Here is a 7,453-nt window from a genome sequence, read left to right as displayed (position 1 = left end):
GGAGGCAACAGTGACATAACTTACCTGGGAGGGTACCTGCTTTGCCATGTGCTATACCTAGCCCCAGATCCCTGCTTCACTAGGGGAATTTTCAGTGCTGTGTCTCTCCCTCTTGCTCTTATGTCTCCATCACTTGCTCTATCTGAAAAAAAGTTTACCTTACTGGGAGAGATGAAACCCTTTCATCTTTCTGTACATTGGAACTATGACCCACTCTTCCCAGTAACAGTTAATAAAGAGCCTGGAAAAAAAAAAAAAAACTCCAGTGAAAAATGAGAGGTGGATAAATTTGGTACATAATTTATGGTTTTCTCTTCATTTCTAGAAATTAAATGTGGCCCATTCTACCCGGTTAAGCACACATATTACCAAGTGTAAGAACCCAGATTTGAGCCCCACTCCCCACCTGGAGTGGGGGGGATGTCTCACAAGCAGTGAAGCAGGTCTGCAAGTGTCTATGTTTCTCTTTCCCTCTTTATCTCCATCTCCTTTCTAAATGTCTCTCTGTTTTACCCACTAAAAAGGAAGGAAGGAAGGAAGGGAGGAAGCGTCACCAGGAGTGCTGGATTCATAGTGCTGGCACCAAGCCCCACGGATAATACTGGTGACAATAAATAAATAAATAAATAAATAAATAAAATGGTCAGTTTTTTTTCCAGAGGCAGAGGTCTGATTTGAGCAGACAATAACCTAATAGCACAAATATAGCCTTTTCCCTTCACTCAAAATGCTGATGTGAAGAACTTGACTTCTGTCGTATGGGCATAAAAAAGGGAAGAGTTAGGACCTGGCAGTAACGCAGTGGGTTAAGTGCACATGGCACCAAGCGAAAAGGACACCGGCATAAGGATCCCATTTCGAGCCTCTGGCCCCCCACCCACAAGTTGTAAAGCAGGTCTGCAGGTGTCTTTCTCACCCCTGGCCCCCCTTCCCCTCTTCTCTGTTTCTCTCTGCCCTATCCAACAATGACAACAAAAACAATAACAACAAATACAACAAAATGGGAAAAATGGCCTCTAGGAGCAGTGGATTCGCAGTGCAGGCACCGAACCCCAGTAATAAGCCTGGAAAGAGAGAGAGAGAGAGAGAGAGAGAGAGAAAGAGAAAGACAGAGAGAAGAGTTTGGAGGTGGATCACCTGGTAAATTACATGTTTTACATGCTTTGCCATACATGAGGACCCAAGCTAGGTCCCCTGGCAACCACATAGGAACACCACACAAAGGGGAACCTTCATGAGCAGTGAAGCAGTGTTGCATGCCTCTCCTCTTTCTTTTTCATTCTCTCCCTCTCTGTCTTTTACCCTCTAGTTGGAAAAAGTCTGCTGGATTATGTTACGTGAGATAAATAGAAAGAGAACAAATACTAGATGATCTTACCCATATGTGAAATTTAAGAAGCAAATCCAGAAATGGGAAATACAAAGTGAAACTTGCTGGGTGGAGTGTACTGCACCAAAGTAAAAGACTCTGGGGAGGGAGAAGTTAGGACAGTGTGGAAAGTGTCTTGGGGGTATTGATGTACCCATGTGCTAACAACCAAACTGTAAACCACTAAGCCCCCAATGAAGTGGAGAAAAAAAAAATCCTACCAGAGCAGTGGAATTATACAGGTAATTCCTGGAGTCAAGGAGGGTTAGAGAAAGGAATGAGAATGGAAAAGGAATCTAAGAGGTTAATATCCAGTCAATCCCATTTTTATTATTTTTATATTTATTTATTCCCTTTTGTTGCCCTTGTTGTTTTATTGTTGTAGCTATTATTGATGTCATTGTTGTTGGATAGGACAGAGAGAAATGGAGAGAGGAGGGGAAGACAGAGAGGGGGAGAGAAAGATAGACACCTGCAGATCTGCTTCACCATCTGTGAAGCGACTCCCCTGCAGGTGGGGAGCCAGGGGCTTCAACTGGGATCTTTATGCTGGTTCTTGCGCTTTGCACCACGTGCGCTTACCCCGCCGCGCTACTGCCTGACTCCCTCCCATTTTTATTTTTATGTCACAGTCAGGTTAGATTAAAATCTGTGATTCTAACAGTTATACCTGAGAGAATGAAGGAGGCAAAACTGACTGGGTAAACTGTAGCAACTAGATTAGAGTTACTGCAAAGAGAGGCTTATAATGTTTCCTTAGACTTTAATCATCCCATTCCAAAGAGAATTTATTCAAAGTTTATGACATCCTTTAATTAATAAACTGTATATAGCTTTCCATGTTTTTCTTTTTCCTCAGCTCAAACCTGTTTTTCTGGCTACCCTATAGCTTGAAGTTGACTAATTTGTTCACGTTAATTGAATGTATTGCAATAGAACTGTGCTTAGTGATCTGCATTGCAATCTGTGAAAAAAATATTCCTGTTCATAAATTGCTGAGAGAAAAAAGGCCTTCATGTTTAAATGAACTTAATTACTATCTTCTCACCACACAGGAATCATTGCATTGCTACACTGGTTCTGTTGCATTAAGAGAAGATACGAACAGCTCATTGTAAAGATTTGGGAGGAACTGGATGTGCCCTTATCTGTATAAACTCAGCCAGATTTGAAGGCCTAGAAAAAAAAAAGTTTCCTAGAAGTCAGTTCTATAAGTATTTCATTTCATGATAGTGAATAAACATAATGAACACAAAGTTTTTATTTCTTTTTTGATGTTTATTTGTAAATAAGAAATGCTTTTAGTATTTAATTTTATCAAAAACTTATCTTCATAGTTTAAACCAGCTGAATTTTCCATTAAAATGATCTTTGAAACAAATAAACATATTGACTTAAAAGTGGCAGTTGAGATTGCACATAACAACTATTTCAGTATAGCACTGAAGAATACAATGTATTTAAAAGCTCTGAAATGGCCCTGTTAAAGTGAAATATGAGTGAACTGCAATTTGGAACTGTAGTCCATAATGCATTGAAATCTACACTACATCCTCAGGGGTTGGCAGTCTTTAGGTTGTCATATCAAGTGCTCAGTTAGTCTTCCCGATGAAGGTGCTGTGAGATGTCTGTGAGATACTGCCTTTCTCAGTTGCATCCTCTTTTAATCACTGTATTGAAGGCCTCCACATCTGGGAGCTGTTAGTATGTCAAGCAGTGTTTTTTAAATAAGATAACACATTAGAGTTACCCCAGAGAATTTTTGAGTGAGTGTTTTTTTAAAAAATGTGCCACACTTTAGTTTTTCAGGTGGTTCTGCAATTTGACACCTAAAACCCCACCATTTAAAGTATAGTTCAATGTAGTCTACTAAATTTACTAAATTGTACAACCACCAGAATTCAGTGTGAGAACACTACCATGTCCCCCCTAAATAACAAATGTATATGGTTATATAAGGAGTTTATTTAAAAAGAAAACCAACAACCAGATTCACTATCGGATCAATTGTTGTCACATGACAATAATTCATTGACTTGAACAAAATTCTGTAGGGAAAAAGAAAAAGGTGGAACTGTAAAATGCAGATATGACCACTGAAAGAGTCAAGAAAGTGACAGCAACATTATGATTAATGTCACAGCACCAGCTCCAGCACAATAGAAAAAAGAACTTCAGAACATTTGGAAGATGACAGTTTTTTTTTTAATCACTCTGCATTTATACTTGTTGTTTACTTTGCATAGTACTTCTTTCCATCCTCCTGCAGCATATTCCATGCACACCTAGTTGGCCTAAGAAAGCCAGAAATACTCCCTAGAGAATTTTGATTGCTGCCTCACCTGTTTCCACAACTCTCCAAACCAACCTCTATCATAGTCTTATTCATCACATTTGTTTATTTTCTGCCTCTCTGATTGTTTCAATAGTTCCCAGTAAAACAGAGGCCATGCCTTTCTCATTTATATATTCTACATGGTATCTAGTATAAAGCAGAGTCCCTATAAGCTTTACCACATTGAGAAAAGGAAGTGAGATTAAAATACGTATGTACATGAACAGTTTAGGCAGTAGTTCACAACCTTGACTTCAAGTTAGAATCAGCTGACCAGAGCACACCTAGACCAATTAAATCAGAATCTCCAGGGACAGAGCCCAAAAGCATTAACTCCCCAGTTAATCTAACTGTGCAACTGAAACTGAGAATCATGACTGAAGTCTGAAAGCATGATTCCAAAATTATCTCTTTGACCAAAGAATAACTCAGTTCATGAGCCAGAAATACTTGAATTATTTGCTGTTACTTTTTCTGAAACATCTCAGGAATGCATGTAGATTAACAAATCCCTATTTGAAATATAGGCAAATGCCCCTAGGATACTTAAAAGAGACTATTGGTAACGGACATAGCAGAAATAACAGAAATCAGGTGAAAATTGTTGTTCAGCTTTACTGGGGGAAGGATGGGGATAGGACACAGTCCTTTGATGGTGGGAATGGTGTTGATGTACACGCCTATTAACTTGTAGTCTCATAAATCACTATTTAATTAATATGAGAGGGGAAAAACTGATTAAATGTCTCAAACCTTCTAATGCACAGGCCGTATGTTCCTTCAATCTAAGCACTTAAAAGACTTCAAACGCGTAATCAGACTGAATTTAAACAGTAGTCTCAAATTGTTAACACATTTCTAATAATGACTTGTTCTTTAAAATGACTCTTCTAAAAGCTTAGAACAGGGAAAATAGAAGCAACCGGTGGGGTGGTGTTACTTTATAAGACACAGGTATATATAAATAATGTCAAAGGACATGAATTATGGTGATGTCATGTATGATATAGAAAATCCTAACAATGGGATTTTCAAAGTTAACCCAATTGCCAAATAATTTTATTACAGCAATAACTGTCTATTGCCTTCTTAAACCCTAAGACAGCAGGAACCTCCCACTTCCTCTATAAATCCCATATTTACTCCACTCCTGGAACCTCTAGGGTGGGGCTCACTTTCTTGAATGCTTCTCTCAATTCACACCAAATGAAACTGCATCTGCAAATCCCAACCTAAGCAATGCATTGGCGCATCACCTTGGCATGCTTCACTTCGGACTGTATCCTAAGAATAAAAATAAATAAATAAATAAGAAACAAAGAAAGAAAATCATATTATGTTCCTTCTTATATCTCATTTGAAGATCCATTAAAATATTATGAGCTTTATTTTGGATTAATAGGAAAATGGAATGTGTCAAGGCAAAAATTGCTCTGAATAATGCAATTGGCTACTGAAAGTTATTATTAGACCAGGACTCAACTCTACTGAAACAAAGTGGGGATTGAAAGTGGTGGACTGAGAACACAGGGCATCTGTATCTGCTGATTGGTTTCCATTTAGAAGAAAAGAAAATACTCTGATATGTGTGCGACAAGAGGTATTATTACAACTTGGAACAAGGTGCTGCCCAAATAATTAGACTCCTACTTTTCCATAGAAACTGAGAGATAAGGTTACTATCTCCTTAGGTGATTTACTTTCTGTGGCATATTTCACAGTATTCTTGAGAAAGATATTTCTAAATTATGAAATTGGCAAGTGATTTCAAAAAGTGTTTCTCAGAGGAGAGAAAGTAAAGTGCAGTATTCTTAGAGAAAATTCTATTCTATAAACTTGGAAGTCAGGGGTCCAGTACAAGAAAGAAGCCTATTTCAAGTTTAGATGTGCTGGTGCCTGTTGAGGCGATGTTTGTCAAAAGTCAAATATGTAGGTAATTGTGAAATAGGGAAAGTAACTGTAAGGTAATTGGTTCAATGGTAGAGGTTCTGGGTTCAAACCCTAACAAAACATTTGTCAGACCTATGTTCTGGCCCTCTCCCCATAAAATAAATACATATTAAAATCAAATGATAGTAGTAAGACCAAGAAGGGCTTACCTCCAAAAGCCTCAATCAAATAATTTTCAGAGCAAAAATTATTGAGAATATTGAGAGAACAAAAAAAAAAATCTAGGAATACACTTAAAGAATTTTTGGAGATAGTTAAAATATTTTGCATATTTTCCCATACTTAGACTGGTTGATATCCAACAAATGAGAAGGAAATACTCTTCTTCTGGAAGGAACTCTCTGGACATAGTTCATCTTATTTTTAGGGACCAAGAAAACCACTCATAAACTTGCCTAAAAAGGTCATTCTAATGGGTTGTATACCAATGAGGCTCATTCAAATGCAACATCTAACCATCTTAATATATTATTTCAAGCATATTTTGACAGTAAAGAAAGTTAAGGGAAGTTTACCTTCACTTTTTTTTTTTTACAAATGCCAACCTGCTGAAATTTGGAATAATTTATTTTGGTTTTATTCCTGGAGTACTTTTTTTTTCCTTCTGGGTTGTTGCCGGGGCTCAGTGCCTGCAGAGACGACCCGAATTGCCCCTGCGGCTACAGACAGACTATGACCCACATAGTCAATGACTGCCACCTCTCCAGATTCAAAAGAGGTCTCGAAACTTTACATCAGGCTCAACCTGACGCTGTTGACTGGCTACAGAAGAAGGGCAAACGCTAGAAGAAGAAAGTGCCTGCACCACAAATCCACTGCTCCTGGATACCATTTTTTTACCCTTTTGTTGCCCTTGTGGAGTATATTTTTTAAGCAGGTTGTTTTATTTTATTACTTCCTCACTGCTCCATTTTTATAGCCCCTACTACAAATACATATTCTTTTCTCCCTAAGCACTATATTTTATTACTATTATTATTATTATTATTTTGATGGAACAAGGTAATTTAATTGACTTTTCTAAGCACTGTGACTAAGATAACATCATATATTGTCTTCACCATGACAGAGTTAAATTAGTGTTAACTGTGTTAGAAAAAGACAGAACACAGTTTTAGAGTAGGCATGGAGAAAACCTGGAAGAGATAGATAATTTTTTTAAATTTTATATTGGGGGATTAATTATTTACACTCACTAGTAAATACAGTTGTTGGTACATATGTAAAATTTCTCAGTTTTCTGCAAAACATACTTTAGGGATTTTTGTTTGTCTGTTTTTTGCCTCCAGGGTTATTGCTGAGGCTCAGTACCTGTACCACAAATCCACTGCTCCTAGAGGTCATGTTTATCCTATTTTTGTTGCCCTTGTTATTATTGTTATTGGATAAGACAGAGAGAAATTGAGAGAGGAGGGGAACACAGAGGGGGAGAGAGAAAGAAAGACACCTGCAGACCTGCTTCACCACTTGTGAAGCAACTCCCACCTACAGTGGGGAGCCTGGGGCTCAAACCAGGATCCTTAGCCAGTGCATATGCACATCACCCAAGACAACACTGCCTGGCCCCCCACTTTATTTGTTTGTTTATTTGTTTGTTTGTTTTTTCCTCCAGGGTTCTTGCTGGGGTTCAGTGCCTGCACTATGAATCCACTGCTCCTGGAAGTTAATTTTTTCCTTTTGTTGTCCTTGTTGTTTACCCACTTCTGTTTTTTAATTGTAGACAACTTAACTCATTAATCCTCAACCTCAGGTCTATATTTTCTAGTTTCTGCCACTTCGCTATTGTTTTCATCGACACT

General features: G+C 38.0%; 1 protein-coding gene across 3 annotated transcripts in view; it reads left to right on the top strand.

Annotated features, from left to right (window-relative positions):
- Positions 1-7,453, top strand: part of ATP10D (ATPase phospholipid transporting 10D (putative)) — a 124,790-nt gene that overhangs the window by 1,936 nt on the left and 115,401 nt on the right. Inside the window, exon 2 of one of the 3 annotated variants that reach the window (XM_060188092.1) lies at positions 5,107-5,304. The exons of the other annotated variants lie outside the window; for them this stretch is intronic. The gene's annotated coding sequence lies outside the window, so the exon portion shown is untranslated. The remainder of the gene's footprint in view (positions 1-5,106; positions 5,305-7,453) is intronic. 3 annotated transcript variants of the gene reach the window in all.

The sequence above is a fragment of the Erinaceus europaeus genome, chromosome 3 (genome assembly GCF_950295315.1).
Source record: "Erinaceus europaeus chromosome 3, mEriEur2.1, whole genome shotgun sequence".
In the NCBI taxonomy this organism is placed as follows: Eukaryota; Metazoa; Chordata; class Mammalia; order Eulipotyphla; family Erinaceidae; genus Erinaceus; species Erinaceus europaeus.
The sequence above is the reverse complement of the archived record's forward strand: the minus strand, read 5'-3'. Positions and strand labels throughout refer to the sequence as shown.